The sequence below is a fragment of the Erinaceus europaeus genome, chromosome 7, assembly GCF_950295315.1.
Source record: "Erinaceus europaeus chromosome 7, mEriEur2.1, whole genome shotgun sequence".
Lineage (NCBI taxonomy): Eukaryota > Metazoa > Chordata > Mammalia > Eulipotyphla > Erinaceidae > Erinaceus > Erinaceus europaeus.
Genome location: NC_080168.1, coordinates 5530358 through 5550776, shown reverse-complemented (window position 1 = coordinate 5550776; position 20419 = coordinate 5530358). Strand labels below are relative to the sequence as shown.

At 48.2% G+C, this 20419-nt stretch overlaps 1 protein-coding gene across 2 annotated transcripts in view; it reads right to left on the bottom strand.

Moving 5' to 3' along the window:
• ACSL3 (acyl-CoA synthetase long chain family member 3) overlaps nt 1-19037 on the bottom strand; it is a 72239-nt gene extending 53202 nt beyond the window's left edge. For both annotated transcript variants that reach the window (XM_060193674.1, XM_060193675.1), the window contains exon 1: nt 18799-19037. The gene's annotated coding sequence lies outside the window, so the exon portion shown is untranslated. The remainder of the gene's footprint in view (nt 1-18798) is intronic.
• Between the last annotated feature and the right edge of the window lie 1382 nt (nt 19038-20419).

Sequence of the window (20419 nt, the reverse complement as noted above, 5' to 3'; positions counted from 1 at the left end):
GGTGGCACACCTAGTTAAGCACACACATTACACAGTGGACAAGGACCCGGTTCAAGCCCCTGGTCCCCAGCTGCAGGGGGAAAGCTTCCCAAATGGAGAAGCAGGTCTTCAATGTCTCTCTGTCTCTCTCCTTCTCTACCTCCCTCTCCCCTCTCAATTTCTCTCTGTCTCTATCTACTAAATAAATAAAAATATTTTTAAAAGACTACCTATAGAAAGGCAAAGCTATTGTAACAGAAAAGGACCAGTCAGCAGTTGCCCGAAGGCCGTAAGACAAAGAAAGGACTCTAAGGGCTGGGGAATTACTCTGGAGAACCCCTATCCTTGTGCACACAGTGCTATGTGCAAGGACCCCAGGTGGAGCCCCCCCCACTCCCACCTGCAATGGGGACTCTCCACAAGTGGGGAAGCAGGTCTGCAGGTGTCTTATCTCTCTCTCTCTCTCCTTCCCTATCTTGCCCTCCTCTCTCAATCTCTCACTGTCCTATGGAATAAAATAGGGAAAAGAGAGAGAGAAGAGGATACAGATTATTACTCATCTCTCAAAACCCATAGAGTATACAATGCCAAGAGTGAAGCCTAATGTGAATTACAAATGACACATCAGTGCAGGTTCACGGAGTGTAAGAAGTGACCACAGAAATAAGTAAGGGGTGCTCACGGCCAGAGAGGCCGCATACAAGTGCAAAGAGCAGAAAGGAAAGCTGTTCAACTTTGCTGTGAATCTGGAAACCTAATAGAGGAAGTCTCTTCTTTGGTTTGTTTAAGGTACATCCAAAACCTTTTTCAGAAGCATACTGAGTTCAGCCATGCATCATGACAACTGTGGGCAAGAACTGCCAAGAGTTATAGCACTATTCCACTTTATAGACAACACTGGCTGCATATTAGCTCGATGATTTGCTCACGCATCTGTGCAGCAGACAAGTCAGCTATCACTATAGTCATTTGAAAAAATATCACACCAGCTGAAACTCACGGAGCTAGTAAGACTATTCGCCAAGTATTTTCCTATTAAAATTCAGCACACCAATGCTTCATTCATCATTACTTCACTCCCTAAGTATTCTTTAAAAAGAAAGAGAAAGACAGGCCTTAAAAATAGATTTATCTGGATCCAAAGCCCTTATTTAATGATTACATAAATGCATTTATTTCTTTACCCACCTGTCCACCACAGGGGAAACAGCCTTATTACCACATGCAAATGAGGGCAATGGCAACATGTATAATTATGTGATATTTGCATAATTTCTATAAATAGGGTAATAAAAAATATTAGGCTAGGCATAGTTACAGGGGAAAAAATATCCACTAACTATGAGGAAATGGTTGGCCTCACTAGTTATCATGGAAACACAACTGAGTTTTTATTAGCAGAAGAAAAAAGTTGCAAGTATTAGCAAAGTGGCAGAAATCGGGGCAGTTCTTGGCACGGTGGGGCAGGGAGGCCACTTGACAGCCATTTGGCAGCACTCAGCAGAAGCTGGGAGTGTACATTCCTAGGGCCTAGCTGACCCTTCCAAGCACTGGCCCTGGAAAGGCCTTGGCACATGTGTACACTTGGTTTACCCTGTTTTGTTCTGTTAGTAAATGGCCCAACACAGCAGATCCTAGTGTTTTGTCGGTCCTCAAGACATGTTAAATAGCCCCAACAAATACCTTTTGAAATGCGTACTTGACTGCAGACCCCCAGCTTCTCCAACTGGGAAAGAGCTCCGGGTGCAGAGATAAAGTCAACCTACCCCAGCAGCAGAGACTAGCGTGGCCCTCCGTCATGGTGGCATGACCAGAACTACCAAAGAACCGCACAGACTGCGCTAAAGAGAACAGACCAATGCAGTTCTCCTGCAGTTGGAAGAAAAGAATACTATCACGTAAGCTTACCCAAGTATTTGGGGCCAAACAGATAAAAGAAGAAGAACTGCAGACAATAAAGTATTCGGGGTGGGGGTAGATAGCATAACGGTTATGCAAAGAGGCTCCCATGCCTGAGGATCTGAAGTCCCAGGTTCAACTCCCTGCATCGCCATAAGCCAGAGCTGATCTGATCAGTGCTCTGGTTTAAAAAAAAAAAGGCATTTACAAAAGCACAGAGGTACACACAAGGAAAAGGGTAACTTAGTTAAAACTACAAGAAATAGGCTCAATAAACGACCCAGCAGTTATCTGGAAAGGTTACCTTATTTGGGAGAATAGGTCCTTGCAGATGGGATTCAATTAAGGATTTTGAGATGAGGAGACAATCCTGAACTGTGCAGTTGGCCTAAATACCATCCCAAACTGACCTTCTACAAAGGGCGGTGGAAAGTCTAGCACAGACAGGCAGAGGGGGAAGGCTCGGTGAAGAGAGCAGAGATGTGAAGATGCTGCCGGGAAGCAACTTCTCTTGCCAAGTTCTGCTCTAAAGACCCAGCAGACGCCTCAGCTTCAGAGCCCTACGCTGACCTCACCTTTGGCCTCTGTTCACTGTGGGAGACTAAGTCTGTTATTTTTAATTTTTTAAGATCAATGTATTTATAAAAGAGAGGGAGAGAACACCGGATCACCACCACCATTGTATCACCATTTCTGGACCACTAGATGTACTGTTGTCTTCTGTTTGTAGTTATTTATTTTTAAACCAGAGTTACTGTTCGGCTCTGGTGTACGGTGGTGCTGGAGACCGAACCTAAGATGTTTAGTGTCTCAAGCACCAGTCTTTTCGCATAACCACTACACTATCTCCCTGGCCTTGAAATCAGTTGTTTGAAGCTACCACCTTTATGGTATTACAGCAGCACCAGAAGACAAGCACATTGTCTCAATGGCCTTGCCCTGTGTGCACTACTAGACACTAGGCACTTCTCAACAAGAGTCATCCCTCCCAGACAGCAACTGAAGCTCTGCAGTACCAAAAAGCTGAGAAAAACCAGCATAAGGGAAGACAGAGACAAAGGAGAACTCCATGGGAACACACGCTGTAGGAAGCGTGAAGGAAAAGTCGAAGTGTGTATGCTGTTGATCATCAAGGAAATAAGACACACACATACATGCGACTGAAACAAGAAGAGGACGCTGTGCAGACAAAACAAATGTTGATTTTTTTTTTAAATCATGGGTGGTCAGGGAGGCAGAGGGGTAGAGGGATTCTGGGGTTATAGCAACAGTGTATGAGGTACTGGGTTCAATACACAGTAGCACATATGCCAGAACAGTGCTCGACACAACCCCCCGGACACCCCCGAATAAACTCTCTAAAAAAGAAAACACTTGGAAATCAAAAGCACACTGACTTTTAAAAGTCAACATATATCGGGTTGGTGAAAAAGTCGTGGAGCATTTAGGCACAGAGAAACGTGATCTCCCAACAACTCAACATTCCATGAAATGAGGCTGAAAACAGTTCCCAGAAAGAAAGGTAAAGTAGGTGAACTGAACTAAAATAACAACTTTAAATAGATATCAAATTAATCCCAGTGGGGCCAGGCAGTGGCGCACCTGGTTAAGCGCACACATTACAGTGTGCAAGGACCCAGGTTCGAGTCCCTGGTCCCCACCTGCAGGGGGAATGCTTCACGAGTGGTGAAACAAGTCTGCGGGTGTCTCTCTCTCCCTTTCTACCTCCCCCACTCCTCTCGATCTCTGGCTATCTCTGTCCAATAAATAAAGATAATAAATTTAAAATTAAATTAATAGCCAAAACCTGGAAGCAACTCAGGTGTCCAACAACAGATGAGTGGCTGAGCAAGTTGTGGTATACACACACACACACACACACACACACACACACACACACTGGAATACTACTCAGCTATAAAAAATGGTGAATTCACCATTTTCAGCTGATCATGGATGGTCCTTGAAAAATTCATGTTAAGTGAAATAAGTCAGAAACAGAACGATGAATATGGGATGGTCTCACTCTTAGGCAGAAGTTGAAAAACAAGATCAGAAGAGAAAACACAAGTAGAACTTGAACTGGAATTGGCGTATCGCACCAAAGTAAAAGACTCTGGGGTGGGTGGGTGGATCCAAGAAGGATGACAGATGACCTAGTGGGGGTTGTATTGTTCTATGGGAAACTGGGAAATGTTATGCATGTACAAACTATTGTATTTACTGTTGAATGTAAAACATTAATTCCCCAATAAAGAAATTCAAAAAAATAAAATGTCTGTTTTCTCCCTCAAAAAATAGTATGCCATTTTAAAATTCTATTTCTGTCCATACTAGCATTTAATGCTAGCTAAAAAAAAAAAAAAATTAATCCCAGTGACACAAATTTCACTGAAAGGAATTCGGGGGTGGGGGGATTAAAGCTGCAGGAATTAATGGAGCATTCTGCAGTAGAATATCTTAAAGCTGATAAATACTATTGGGTTGTTGGAAAAGTCATGACACGATTTTCACAGAGAAATACATCATAACTTTTCTGACAACCCAACAGTCTTCCAGGCTGACTGGGGCGGAAGGTTACCACCCCTAACTGTCTTAATTCTCAGCATGAGGCTGACTGAAAAGCTTAGCAAGAAAATAAAGTCTTGAGTACATACCTAGTTAAATGTATTGCATATTCGATTATTAAAATACAGTAAACAAGAAATCATAAGGGAGAGAAAATATATTACAGTTCTGTGCCACACTGATAAAATTAATTTGCATGATTTATTTATAAGAACTGTCCGTCAATACCTCTATCAATAGTTTTATATGATACAAAGCACTGTGGATGTTACACATATTGCTAACACGAAATATAAAACAATTAAAAGAAAAGGGTCAAGGAGGTGGATTTGTATTTAGAGAACAAGCTTTGTAAGTGTGAGGCCCCTGGTTCAAGTCCCAGCACCGGTGCCTTAATGTTTCAAAGTTTTTCTATGCGGGGGGGGGGGGGGGGGGGATTGAAGATGGAACAAAGACTACTTAACTATATAGCTGGCCTACTTTCTGTGGAAACTAACACCAGTGGTCCAGAATTTTAAAACCAGAAATAAAAGTCACAGAACTTTTGGGACAGTGCTAGTATTTCAGATATTCAATGAGTAAAAATAAGTAAATAAATAAATTGTTCAATAAACAAGCATCAAAAAATTAAAATCACAAATGAGAAAAGGCTACATTTAAGTCGTAGAAATGAGAGAAAGAGAGCCACCTAGTGCTACCTCTCTCCCACACCCACTGAAGAGTTTGTTTCTGAGTCATTCTTCTGGTTATACAATAATCTCCACTCCTAATGACCAGAGCCTGCACAGGTACTGATTCTGTTTCAACTGTGATGACCCGTTGGTCCCATTCCCAGCAGACTACGGAAAACATGAGTAACCACTGGCACCCAGCAGCCTGTCATCAGAGAGGAGTCTGTCAAAACATGAACAAGATGGCCCATCATATTACTCCAGAACTCAGAATTAAGACAGAGTGGGAGAGTTCAAAGAAATCAAAATGGCCACCAACACAAAGTCCTTTAAGATTCAGCAGAATCGGGGCCAGGTGGTGGCGCACTTGGTTGAGCGCACATGTTACAGTGCCCAAGGACCCAGGTTCAAGCCCCAGGTCCCCACCTGTAGGGGGAAAGCTTCGCGAGTGGTGAAGCAGAGCTGCAGGTGTCTCTCTGTCTCTCTCCCTCGCTATCACTCCCTTCTCTCTAGATTTCTGACTGCCTCTATCCAATAAAAGTAAAGATAATAGGGAGTCAGGCGGTAGCGCAGTGGGTTAAGTGCACATGGCGCAAAGCACAAGGACCAAGCATAAGGATCCAGGTTCGAGCCCCCGGCTCCCCACCTGCAGGGGAATTGCTTCACAGGCAGTGAAGCAGGTCTGCAGGTGTCTGTCTTTCTCTCCCCTGTCTTTCCTCTCCTCTCTCCATTTCTCTCTGTCCTATCTAACAACAATAATAACTACATCAGTAAAACAAGGGCAACAAAAGGGAATAAATCTTTTTAAAAATAAAGATAATAAAAAAATATTAAAAAAAAAAAGATTAAGCGGAATCCTCTGTGTGAGGTCCTCCTCATCACCCCAGAGCTCAATCAAACCCTCCATTCCTCTCTCCACACCTAACGCACAAGCCCCGGCTCCCCACCTGCAAGGGGTTCACTTCACAGAACGTGAAGCAGGTCTGCAGGTGTCTGTCTTTCTCTCCCCATCTTCCCCTCCTCTCTCGATTTCTCTCTGTCCTATCTAACAACGACAGCAGTAACAATAATAACGACAACAACGACGACCAGCAACAAGGGTAACAAAAGGGGAAAATATAAATAAATAAATTTTTTAAAAATAAGATGAATCAGGCACCAGGGAGGTAGCTCAAAGGCACAGTGCAAGACCTGTATGCATGAAGATCCAAGTTCAGTCCCCAGCCCCATACATGCTGTAGCAATGATCTAGTTTTTAATCTGTCTCTTGTAAAATAAATCTTGGTGGGGCTGGTCTGAAAGGGGACCAGGACCTCCTGCCCTCTGGCGGAGGGAGATAACACTGAGAGAATGTGGTGTGCTCACACCTGGCATGAAATGTACGAATGTGACGGCAGCCTGGTTTATTTTCTTGGTATCTTTCCTATTTTGTCATTGATTTAATAATGGCTTACAAGATTACGAGACGGTAGGGGCGTAGGTCCACATCCTCACCCACCGCCAAAGCTCTGTGCCCCACTAACAGCTGCTGGGAACAGGTCAGAGAAGGTGCGACGGCGTGCTGGGCATAGACATGCCAGAAGGCTTTTGCAACCCATGACCTAGTTATCCCTCATGGATGGCAGAGATATGTAACCTCTCAGGCAAGGAGCGGTGTACAGAGATGCCATAGCTGCAGGCCACAGCCAGGCTGACACCGGATGTGGATGAGGGGGTGCTTGACCTGCTGACACTGCAGCCACAAATCTGCTGACTTCCCTTAGGCAGATTAGTTAAGGGTGAACTCGACCAAATGTGAGTCTAAGAGACTCTCCGGCACTGCCTTATGCAGACTGCCCTGCCCCAGCTGGTTCTCTCATGCACCACTCTCCTTGCTAATTTAAGCTCGCTAGGCTTTAGAAGTCATTTGATATATCTTGTAACTAACCAATAAAAGCACAAGGAACCTGGGATTGGCAGCTACGGGGTTTGCTGTCTTCCTAATGGGGAGTAAACTTGTAAGCCACCTCGGCCCCAAAGTTCCAGGCATGAGTCTGGGTGATTCTGCATCTGAATATGAATCCTGTGTGAAGACTGAAGGCCAGAAGGATCACAGGCGCAAACCCGTCCACCACCACCACAGTTCTCTCAAAGTCTTAAGAGACTTTGGTTGGGTGGCACCCCTCCCCCACCCCAAAGTTGCCGTATCTCAATTCTCTATATTCTACGTAAGAGTGAAACCGTCTGGTAGTTGTAATTCACCTCCTCGCTTAACTTCACTAAGCATGAGCATCTCCAGCTCCACTCGTTTTGTCCCAGAAGACACAAAATCATCTTTCTCAATTGCAAAGTAGTATAGTCCATAACTTTTATTATCATTACTATTGTCATCATTATTGATTGGATAGAGACAGAGAGAAATTGAGAGGAGGGGGGGAGGTAGACAGAGGGAGACAGAGAGAGACAGACACCTGCAGCCCTGCTTCACCACTCATGAAGCTTTCCCCCTGCAGGTGGGGACCAGGGGCTTGAACCTGCATTCTTGCATGCTGTAATGCATGTGCTTAACCATATGTGCCACCTGGCCCCTAGACCATAACTCCTTTATCCAGTCATCTGCTGATGGGCATTTAGGCTCTTCTCACTCCTTGGCTACTGCGAATAATGCAGCTATAAACGAAGAGGAGCAGGGCCCCTTAGAATGAGCGCTTTCGTGGCACCTCTGGGTCGTGAGGCCCCTCTGTGCTGTTGCCCACAGGGGCTACACCAGCTTTCCTCCCCATCGAGCTCCTCCTCCTCCACATCCTCGCCAACACTCGTCACCCCTCTTGATGTCAGCACAGCCTGCAGACCATCATTTCCCCCCAATAGAGTCACTTACTAAATACAAACCTTTAAAAACATATAAGGTGAGGGATGCCAAGTAGCCTGAGGTAGCAGAGGGTCTGGGCGGGTGCAGAAACGGAGATGGGAAGCGGAAACACGGGTGGACAGGAGTGTAGGTTTTTTTTTTTTTTTAACAAGGGCTTATTTTGTTTGTTGGTTTGTTTGTTTTTACCAAGTTTGCTTTCTCAAGTCAAGCTGGAAGGAACTGCATGTAAGCGGTTATTACAATGACCCAAGTGGAACAAGGGTAGATAGCATAATGATTAAACAAAGAGACTCTCATGCCTGAGGCTCCAAAATCCCAGGTTCAATCCCCCACACCACTACCATCCAGAGCTGAGAAGTGCTCTGGTAAAGAGGAAAAAAGAAAAAGAAAAAAAAAAAAAAAGACAATAACCCAAGTGAAGAATAATGAGATTCATACTTTGGATACTAAATGGAATGAAAGCAGAATCAAACTAAGAACTATTTCTGAAGTAAAATCAACAGGATATGGAGAGGTCTGAATATTTACCTTTGAAAACTAAGGTCAAGATTCCCAGCACAGAAGCAGAGGTCTCTCATGATAGGAAGACCACATACATATGACAGGGCATGTTCTGAGAGTTGGCTATTGGGTTTGTGCACATGACCAAAAAAGATAGCCACTGTGAGAATAAGAACTAGGGCTCCAGAGAGAGAGCGCCGAAGATAAAGATTTTGTAGTCACATCAGAAACTACCCATGAAAGCAAAAAAACAAACAAACAAAAAAAAACACTACATTCAGCTACAGAGTCAAGGACTAAGGACGGGGACACACACACACACACAACCATCAAGGTGGCACAAAAGTTAAGCAATCAGGACGCGTGTCACAGACGCCACACAGAGGCACGAGGGCTGAAGAGCAGGTCGGGTATGCCCAGACTCCAAGGAAGGCGACAGGTGGCCTGGGCTGAGACAACCCCGTCACTCTTACTTCTCTGTATCACCTGCTCGTTTAATTACATCCGCACACATTACTCAGCCGACCTACTATTTAAATGCCTGTTTTATCAACAGCAGATGGGCTCTTTGCAGAATTCCTATGCTCCTGACTCCCAAGCATCTCTCAGTCATTTCAGTTTTTGCTGTGGTGGTTCTAACCCCACACCAATCAGTGCTGGCTATGCTGGTGCCAGAGATCGATCGATCGATGGGTGGGGGTGTGGGCACCATGTGCGTGTGCGTGTGTGTGTCTAGCTTGTCTGCTATGCTGACTCTTCAATGGGTGGGAGAGTCACATCCTTCGTACGACCACTGTCCCATCTCCCTGGCACCACTGTGCTGGTCATTTTGAAAGCAGGCTGTTCACTTTCTCAATCTCAAATCTTCCACCTCAATTTAATCAATACCCCCACTACTGAGCAAGGTGGCAGGGACCGATTTTGTCAACAAAGATGGTTCTTCCAGGTGCTGGGCACTAAGAGTGCAGATATGACTAAAACACAAATACCCCGTGCTCACAGAGCTCTCTTTCCATTGGAGAAACTTAAGACACAGCTACTCTCAGTAAGGAGTACAAGACACACTTAGGTTTTAGACTTACCCTACCAAAAACAAAAAATAATAATAATAAAAGAATACCCATACTATATGCAATTATTATTTCATAAGTAATCTGAAGTTGACAGTGGACACGAAACTCCAACTCATGAGCCCGTTGATCTGCCTGTCCCTGGCTCCACACACTATGAACTGACCTACAGCTCAGACACGCACGTCCTGTCAGTCATTTTTTTTATTTTTTTTTTATTTATAAAAAGAAAACATTGGCAAAACCATAGGAGGAGCGGTACAACTCCACACACTGTCAGTCGTTTCTGTCCTTCACGTCAGTCATCTACGCTGCCGTCCCAGCATCTGTACACACTAGATAAGCGATGTATAAAATGTCGCCATTTACAGAAACGTGGGGAATCCCTAGCCTTCCGATTCAGCAGGCCCGAGACTTACCTGATGCCCATCCTGGCGGAGCACGTACACCCTGCACACCGTCGCCGCCTCACAGAAACAACTGCACAAGGTAAGTTGCTGTGGTCTAAAATTCAAATCATCAAGATTCCAGCAAAACGCTGTGGTGATAAAAACTCCAGCTCTGCATCACTCCTCACTCTCGTGGTCCCATGAAGCCCCCTCACCTCCCGCCCACAGTCCTCTCGCCTCCTCACGCTCATGCTGCATAAACAGACCCCACTTCCAGGCCTCAGAAGCTGACAGACAAACCAGGCTTCCTACTGCTCGAAAGAGCTCTATGTGGTCCAAGTAGATACCGATCCACACGTCTAGCCTAGATTCAAGAGCAAATGATGAAGTTCTTAGCTTCAAACACACTGGCAAAAAGGAAAGTTACAAAAGAAAAGGAAGACGCCTGTGGGAAATATGAATTGTGACTAAGTGAAAAGTGACTGTCACTTTTTTGGCCCATGGGGTATGTGTGTAATTTTTACCAATGCTAATTCTGACTACCTTCATTCTGGCTCAGTTCCGGTGGGTTTCTGTTTGTTTCCCTCAGGGTCATTGCTGAGGCTGCACCTGGCGGACATTTTTTGCGTTTGTATTGTTTAGGACAGAGAGACACTGAGAGGAGGGGAAGACAGAGAGACACCTGCAGACCTGCTTCACTGCTTGTGAAGCGCTCCCCCTGCAGGGGGGGAGCAGCAACTGGAACTGGGATCACTGCACAGGTCCTTGTACTTCCTACTGCTGCGCTTAGTTCTGTGTGCTACAGCCTGGCCCCAAATTCTGGTCTTCTATGGAAATAAAATCCCTTGTGGCCAGAGAAATGGCTCAGTGAGTAGAGCACAGCATCAAGTTATTGTAGTGTTACAGTAAAAAAAAAAAAAAAAAAAAAAAGCCAAGTATCATCTCTCCCAGTACTAGGAAAGTAGGGGGCCAGAAGTGAGTTCGTCCAATATGGTGTGTGTCTGACCACATACCAGGGCCAGGATCCTAGTCCCAACGCCACATGGGAGAGCACTATGGCACTGCAGAAAGCTCTACAGTTGATGGAGCAGTGCCGTCATGTCTCTACCTCTTCCCCCGCCCACACAGAATGAAAAACTGGCTAAGGAGTAATGGCATTAGATGCTGCCAAGAAGAAAAAAAAAATCTGAAAGAAGGAAAGAAAGAGAAAAAAGAAACAAAGTTGTGGCTGGTGGCCCAGAACGCGGCACAGAGTTTGATAAGACGTCAGACCCTCAAGCATAGGATCCCAAGTTCAATGTCCAGCACTGCAGACATGTCTCTCTCTCTCTCTTTCATTAATAAAGCTTTTAAAAGTAAAGTAAGAAAATGTATGACTAAAGAATGAACTTGTGACTGGGGGGGGGGGGTAGATAGTATAATGGCTATGCAAAAGACTCTCATGCTTGAGGCTCCAAGAACGGAACTCCACAATTTTAACCAGAATTATACTGAATATTCAGAATTATACTGAATATTCAGAACTCAGAAACATCAACGTATAAATACAAAAGTGCTTTAAACAATTCACTTAAAACTGTGAAAAGGGAGGAAAACCGACCCCAAACAGAGTCACTTGTGGGGGCTAGGGGAAGAGGACCCACTTAGACTGAATAAGCACGTTCTTTTAAGCAGCTGCTGCTCAGTTCTGGCTCATGGCGATACAGGAGAGTGAACTTGGGGCCTCCGGTGCCTCAGACATGAAGGTCTGTGGCAGAAAGTACTGTGCTAGTCTCACCAGGTCCAACAACAAATCTAACTGAAGGTTTAAACCACCATCACCGCCATCCCTGCCCCCCACCCCATTTCCTACCAGCGCTAAGAGAGATCAACTAAGAAAGGAGGTTTTCCCTGAAATCATGTTTTGCTAATAACCTTGTTCACTGTCTTTCTGCCTACAAACACTTTTTTTTTTAACTACTCTAGGTCTCATCTTTCTGCTTGCCAGAAACTGACTCATGAAGTCTGTCTTTTAGCAATACTAAAATAATACTCAAAAGTCTACGAGCTATCTCGACAGCAATCAGTATAGTTAGTTCCTAATAAAACCCAAGTAGGAAACAAATAAACCAGGTGGAGATGCACAAAGCTAACAGAACAAGACCTGGGCAACTTGAGAAATCTGGCCTAGATACTAAAAACCCAGAGCCACGGGAATGGTGGTAGGAAGGGCGATAAAAGAAAAAGACAGATACGAGTCCAGCCCTATCTGTGACCTTGGGAGAGCTGTCGCAGTTTCAGCTGGAGGGGGATGAGGACGCAGAACTGGGGAGGTGGTAACAGTGCCCAACTACACCTCTGTTAGCTTACGATCTTGTCAACCACTAAGATTTCTTTTAATCCAGAAGAAAAAGAGCACTGATGGGAGACGCAGAGGAGCAGGTCACTGTCGAAGACAACACCTTAGCCTCCCCCGCCGTGAGGACCTTCAAGTCTGGCTCTTCCGAGTCCGACGAGAGTCTCAAGCATCGCTCACCCACTCACCCGCCCCTGCACGCCTCTCAAGACCAAACACTCCTGGCCCCAGGAACTGACAGGCCCCATCTCCTCTCAATCAAGTGCACTTTTATGTAGTTTTCTGCTCCCAGAGTCCGGGGAAGCAGCTCACTCGCGAGCTTGACCGTAAAATCTAGAAGAAATTCAGAATGCCACCATACATACCAGAAGTGCTGCTGGCCAGAAGTGTTGACTGTTACCCCATCTCAAAGAACGTTAGTTTAGAAAGACAAGTGGCACGCTAGTATCGGAAAGAAGCTAAGGATGGTTAATTTCTCAGTCAAACACAGAACAGAACATTGTGGCAGGAGAAAAAGCTGCTTTTCCCAACATGAGCACTTAATGTTAGGAGTTTGAGTTTTCTGACACTATCCTTTGATGTTCTGGTAACACCTGTGTCTACACAGCTGGTCCAAATTCAGGTGGAACCTGTTTAAAGCCCAATTCATCTCAGCGAAGAACATGTTTCCTGGCTCTCTCTGCTCGTGCACCTGTGCTCCTTTTACAGTACAATCTTCACACACTTCATTCCTTTTGTAAACCATGTACAGGAGCTATCAATCATGTCCAAATTCCCAGTGTCTCGCTGGGACAGGCGCGAAACAAATACGTCAGTGGGTAAGTATTAGATCAGTATACCCATATATCCTTGTTTTCCCACCAGGGTGATTCCTGGGACTCAGTGACTGACTGCAAGACAATTCCACTGAGCCTGATGGCTTTTTGTTGTTGCTGTTCTACTTTTATGAGAGAGAGAGGGAGAGACTTACAGCCCTGCTGTACCACTTGTGAAGCTTCCTCCCTGCAGGTGGGGACCAGGGGGCTTGTCCATAGGTTCTCATGCATGATAACGTGTGCGCTCTCCTGGGTGATCCACCACTGGATGTCCTGTATACTCTTATACCAGAAAGTCTCACAAACTAGTAGGAGAAACCTGGATTTGGAGGGGACTTCCACAAAAGGTTGGTCACTACTAAGGGATCTAAAGAAAAGTCAGTGTGGGAGCTCAGTGGCGCAATCGGTTCGCGCGCGCGGTACTTATACAGAAAAGTTAGTGTATCAGTTGACCCACTCAACTATACCTCAGGTTTTTTCTTTATTAGGGGATTAATGTTTTACAGTCGACAGTAAATACAGTAGTTTGCACATGCAGAACATTCCCAGTTTTCCACATAACAATACAACCCCCACTATATTCTCTGCCATGCATGCCCCAATTTTTTACCCATCAAAATGAGTAGCATCAAAAGTACTAAGTCATTTCATCCCAGTATAAACAAAAGCTAAATTTTTTTATAAAGATTTTATTTATTTATGAAAAAGATAGGGGAGAGAGGGAAAGAACCAGACATCACTCTGGTACATGTGCTGCCAGGGATTGAACTCAGGACCTCATGCTTGAGAGTCTAGTGCCTTAGCCACTGCGCCACCTCCTGGACCACAAAAGCTAAAATTTTAAATTAAAAAAAAAAAAAATGGGAGTCGGGCGGTGGTGCAGTGGGTTAAGCGCAGGTGGCGCAAAGCGCAGGGACCGGAGTAAGGATCCCGGTTCGAGCCCCCGGCTCCCCACCTGCAGGGGAGTCGCTTCATGGGCGGTGAAGCAGGTCTGCAGGTGTCTATCTTTCTCTCCCCTCTCTCTCTGTCTTCCCCTCCTCTCTCCATTTCTCTCTGTCCTATCCAACAACAAAGCAACGTCAACAATGGCAATAATAACCGCAACGAGGCTGCAACAACTAGGGCAACAAAAAGGGGGAAAAATGGCCTCCAGGAGCGGTGGATTCATGGTGCAGGCACCGAGCCCAGCAATAACCCTGGAGGGGAAAAAAAAAAAAATACGGGAGTCGGGCTGTAGCGCAGCGGGTTAAGCGCAGGTGGCGCAAAGCACAAGGACCGGCATAAGGATCCCGGTTCGAACCCCGGCTTCCCACCTGCAGGGGAGTCAGGTGGGAACCCCGGCTTCCCACCTGCGGTGAAGCAGGTCTGTAGGTGTCTGTCTTTCTCTCCTCCTCTCTGTCTTCCCCTCCTCTCTCCATTTCTCTCTGTCCTATCCATCAACGACAACAACAATAATAACTACAACAATAAAACAACAAGGGCAACAAAAGGGAATAAATAAAATAAATATAAAAAAATACATAAAAGAGGAAGAATTGGGCAGGGGGAGGTAGTGTAATGGTTATGCAAATAGACTCTCATGCCTGAGGCTCCAAAATCCAAAGGTTTAATCCCCCACACCACCATAAGCCAGAGCTGAGCAGTGCTCTGGCAATATTTAAAAAAAAACAAAAAAAAAAAACAAAGAGGAAGAATTCAGGCACTCAGACTGCAGGAACACAGAAGCAGTCTGAAAACTTCCTTGTAAAACGAAAAATAAGCATGGGGGGGGGAATCACAGAATTTAACATTTACATTACCTCCTTTTTTCAGAAAGGAAATAAGTGACAAAAATCAAGTAAAAGTCTTTACCCCATTAAAGTGAACTGAATCAAGACTAAGTCACACAGTAAGCCCACAAGATGCTTTCAGCGAGCGCTAGGCTGATTTTAGGAACAGTCCTTAGCCATCTGGGGGGATCTGCTCGGCTCCTGACCTTTAGGCAGGTCATCTCGAGGGAGGCATCTTCTGTTCCTCTGGGAAGAGGAGTCTGGGGCCCCTTCCCGCCCGCCCACCCCGCCCCATCTTCTCCGGAATTTTTGCACAGATCAGCCCAGTCAACCTCTGTCCCTCTCAATCAACACCTCCCCATCGGCATTTAAATACTGAACTCCAAAGTCTTGCGCCACTAGCCTCCTGTCCTTGCTCAGCTCCACTTAACTCTCCCCTTCCACCTGATTGTACTGCCCACACACCCCACAACAGCATCTCCTGGGAAAGGTCGCCCCCTCAGCTCCACTCAGCTAAGTTTCTGCCTCGGCGACGGTAACAATCACACCCCTTTCCTGCAAGGACACTGGCCACTGCCCCCACCTCTTCTGGAGGCCCTTCCTCTTCCCCAAGCGCAGCCCTGCACTCCTGCTTTTAAAGCACCCATCTGGCCATGACATGGTGAACAAGGAAGGGGTCACCCCCAGCTCCTCACGCACCATGTGCTGGCAGGCTCACCTCTAGACTTCCACTTTCTCAGTATGTCTGCTCATCAAATGAGTCTGAAAAGAATCCAATGAGCCAACATGATGATAGAAGGAGGAGGAGGGGAAGGAGGAGAAGAAGGAGCAGAAGGAGGAGAAGGAGAAGGAGGAGGAGGAGAAGAAGAAAAAGAAAAATACTCAAATCTGAGCATTACTACTCACTCAACTGAAATCCCCTTAAAATCAGGGACAGGAGGGGCGGGGGTAGACAGCATAGCCTAAAGTCTCAGGTTCAATTCCCCGCACCACCATAAACCAGAGCTAAGAAGCAGTGCTCTGGTGGGGAAAAAAAAAAAAAAAATCAGGATGGGGGTGATAGACTGAGGGAAAAAAATCTCGTTTTTCTTTTTTTTAAAATTTTTTTAAATTTATTTATTTATTTATTCCCTTTTGTTGCCCTTGTTTTATTGTTGTAGTTATTATTGTTGTCGTTGTTGGATAGGACAGAGAGAAATGGAGAGAGGAGGGGAAGACAGAGAGGGGGAGAGAAAGACAGACACCTGCAGACCTGCTTCACCGCCTGTGAAGCGACTCCCCTGCAGGTGGGGAGCTGGGGTTCGAACCGGGATCCTTATGCCGGTCCTTGTGCTTTGCGCCACCTGCGCTTAACCCGCTGCGCTACAGCCCGACTCCCTCGTTTTTCTTTTTCTTTTTACACTGCACCTGGTGCGCTCGGCACAGTTCTCTGCACACAGGTGTCATTCAGTCACACTGCTAACTCTTAAGACCCCGGTGGTCAGGAGACGCTGCTTATCTCAAGTTACAAAGGCCTGTCACCCAGGGCCTCAACTTTCCCAGAAACATAGAAATCCCACCCTCAGGCCCAACCTCACCCTCACTCCCAAGATTCTGGCAACCTGACTGGTTTGTTAGTCTGTGTTGGTTCTGGTGGTTGGCGGATTCACTGCTCCAAGTCAACTGATTCCGATGGAGACAGAGAGGAAGCGACCCCCACTTGAGCCAGGCAGGCACACTGGCAGGGTAAGCGACCTGGTCACTGCCTTCCCCACTCCCCAAACGTTCACTCTGAGAGGCAGGGAGAAGCCTGTGTGCATGTGTGCCTGCAATGTCTGCACTGAGTGCCCTGAAGAGACAGTTCTCCATGCCCGGGTCGGATGACGGATGAGTTGCCCTGGCACTCCAGAATGGGTCATTGTGAAACGAGCAGCGTTACTCAAAACTCTCACTTCTAGGTCCTGCACGTTTTATTGCAACCTCATAACACAAGATTGCTATCTAGGTATTTAAAAAAAAAAAAAACTCACCATTATCAACCCGAATCATAGTTCCACCTCGGTCCTCACCCTCCCTCACATTACCATGCCTTGAATCAGCACCTGCTTGCAGGATCTCCCTGTCCGCTCCCCCCCCCCCCCCAGTACCTGCCAGGAGCTAGAAGGCTCCAGCTGAGCAAAGAGCTGGGTGGGGAATGACTGAGTCACAGGCACACAACCAGACGTGAGGCAGCACAAAAGCAATGGGACACAGCTGAGCCCCCCACCCAGCCACCAGACAGGCAGGCCACCGTTTTCCCCTCACACTGTGCCCCCAGCTTTCCCTTTCTTCCAGGGTGGCATTTTGGACTCACTGAGTCTCCACGCTTCAAGCCACCCAGCCCAAAACGTCTTACAGACCCACGCGCTGAGATGCCAAAGGGACCAGGTGCCTGGTGGCCTTGAGCCCACGCCCAGTGGGCCTCTCTGTCCTGCACCCAGCAACGCTCTCAAGCTGCAGCACCCACTCTTCCGAAAGATGAGGAGAGACACCAAGGGAGAAAGCTGGTGAGAAGCGCACCAGGCTGCCAGCCACAAGCCCTGCTCAGGCTGGGGGGGGGGGGGGGGGGCGCCTCTGCCTTCCCAGGAACTTCCAAGAGCACCTGCAAACTCTCAGGGCACAAACAGAACAGAACAGAGTGTGCCAGCAGGAAGAAACCGCAGCTCCCTGGCTCCACCCAGCACCCTGCACCCGGGGAGGCAACTATCCTGCCAGCCACCAAGGAGAGGCAGCACCACACAGGGGTTTTGGTGCTGGGTGCGCACTGGGCTTCTCCAGATCTGCTGGGATGGGGGTGGGGGGAAGGGAGGGGAGCGGGAATGAAGGTGCTCTGGCCTCAGCTTCTGGGGCTGCAGAAAGGGACTAGCTATCCCCAACCTGGAGGGCTGGGAGCTGGGAGTGAGCCTCGACCACATGCATCACATGCACATGCACCAGATGCATCACATACACGTGTACCACATGCACCACGTACACGTGCACCAGGTGCTTGACACGCACCATATACACCATATACATGTGCGCCACATGCATCATATGCACCACATACACACGCATCACATGCACGTGCACCAGATGCACCACGTACACGTGCACCACATGCATGGCGCCCCTGGGCTGTGCTGAGGGCTACTGCATGCCAGCCACATGGCCTATTCTGCAGCTCTACTGACTCGCCCCCAAATCCATGGTCCCCCACCACCACCATCCCTTCTCTCCAGCTGCCAGGTCCTCTCCGGGGCCCTTCCTGCTGCATTTGCAAGTGGCCTGACAGCTGGAAACCCAACCGAGATACCCAGTTGGGGGGGGGGGTGGTGGCAGAGGTGAGAAGGGATGGGGGGCAGCCGGGGGCGCTGTTGGGGGGGGGGGTGACACCTCCCAGGCCGCCGGGTGCGGGTGGGGGTTGGGCAACCTTGGGGAGGCCCCGGCGTCCCCCCTCCAGGGCGCGAGCAGAGGCCAGGGTCGCCCCATGTGCCCCTACCGGGGGGGACGCCGATACACCCCCGTTCAGAGGGGGCCCATCACCCGGTCCCCTAAAAAAACCGACAGCCGTCAGGAGGGGCCGCGGCGCAGCATCCTTCCTCCCGGACAGCGAGCCCCCCCCACCCCGAGGTCCCCCACCACCACCCCGAGGTCCCCCACCACCACCCCGAGGTCCCCCCCCACCACCCCGAGGTCCCCCCCACCACCCCGAGGTCCCCCCCCACCACCCCGAGGTCCCCCACCACCACCCCGAGGTCCCCCCCACCACCCCGAGGTCCCCCCACCCCGTGGGCGCCTGCGCGGCTCATCCTCCGGGGCCGGAGCCCAGGCGGGGGGGCGAGGGCGATGCGGGCCCCCCCCAAACCCCCCCGACCCGCTCCGGGTCCCCCGCCCCCCCCCCCGGCCCAGGCCGCGCTTCCCCCCCCCACCCGCAACCGGCGCCGAACTCACCGCGACGCCGGGGCCCCGCTTCCTGCGGCCTCGGGCCCACGCAGGCCTGGCTGCGCCCCCCGAGCATTCACGACCCCACGCCGCTTCCGGGGAGCCTGGGCGGCCGCACCGCGAGAAAAAAACCGCCCGCGCCCGGCCCGCGCCGCCGCCGCCGCCGCCGCCGCCTCGTCCCAGCCCGGCCGCGGACACCCGCGCAGCGTCGCTCCCGGCGCCGGCTCGCCAAGCGTCTGTTGAGGCGAACCGCCCGGACGCGCAGCCCAGCCGGCGCTCGTTGCATATGCAGAAAGGCCGCCGCCCATTGGCCCGCGGGCGGTGGCGCGTGCGAGGCTGAGCCTATCACAGTCCAGCCGGAGAGCCCGGCGCGGGCAGCACGGGGCGGGGCGGGGTTACTACGGGTCATTCGGCGGAGCTGCGGCGGCGGCGGCTGCAGGGACCCAGCCGCGGTCGCGGTGGGGCTGGGACCCCGGGGGCGGGGACACCGGGGGCGGGGCGGGAGCCAGGCCTGTTGACAGCCTGCAGGCAGGAGGAAAAAATTCCCCCACCCAAAAAAGGGACACCCCCACAAATGCCCTACTCTTGTTGTGATGTCTAACTCTTAATATAGAGCCTGAAATGATGTGCATATTATTTTTGTTCTGATGCGGATGCATTATCCTGTGTCTCCGCCAAGTTTTGTTAAAAAAAAAAAAAAAAAAAAAAGGGATTTGCTTTTTAACGTCTGGCGCTCAAACATTCTCAACATATGCCTTTATTCTCACCCACCCACCCAACCCTACCCCGCTTAAGATTCACCTAAAGCCTTCTCTCCCCACCACCTCCAAAAAAAAAAAAAAATCCCTCCCCTCTCAAAAGGCAACTAATTTGGACAAGTTTGATATTTGTTTTCAAAGGAGAAACTTTACTCGAGTATTGATTTTTTTTTTTTTGACGTTTTTCTGAATCCAAAAGTGTATTTTTTTTTCTTTCGGTATTTGTAGTTTGAACTGGGCTGAGGAGGTAGCATGATGGTTATGCAAAATTACTTTAGTGCCTGTGGCTCTGATGTCACAGGTTCAGTCCCCAGCACTACCTTATGCCAGAGCTGACAGTGCTCTGGGTAAATAAAAAATAATAAAATAGGACAGAGTATAGATAGCATAATGGATATGCAAACAGACTCTCACACCTAAGGCTCCAAAATTCAATCCCCCACAACACTATAAACCAGAGCTGAACAGTGCTTTGGTAAATAAATAGCTTGTCATTGTATCTCCTGTTGGTACAGCAGAAAAAAAAACCTTCAAGTACATACGGGTAGACACACACACACACACACACACCCCTCTCTCTCCCTCCCTCCCTCTCTCTCTCCTTCTCAGTAAGCAAAATAGTACAAACCAAACACACGATTTAAACAAAGACTTTCATTAGACTAGTAGTGCAAGAATTGGGTTTGCTGTTGTTTAATCCAGCATATTATTTAGTTGGTCTGTAAATAAGAGTGAATCAGACTGAACATGATAGGAAATAAAACTGATGGAAGGAAGGTTGTTGTTGTCTTTTAACTTAGCAAAGGATTTAGAAGTAGCTTTTCCAACAGTAAATCTACTTGCAGGATATTTCTTTAAGTAGGTGAAAGGTG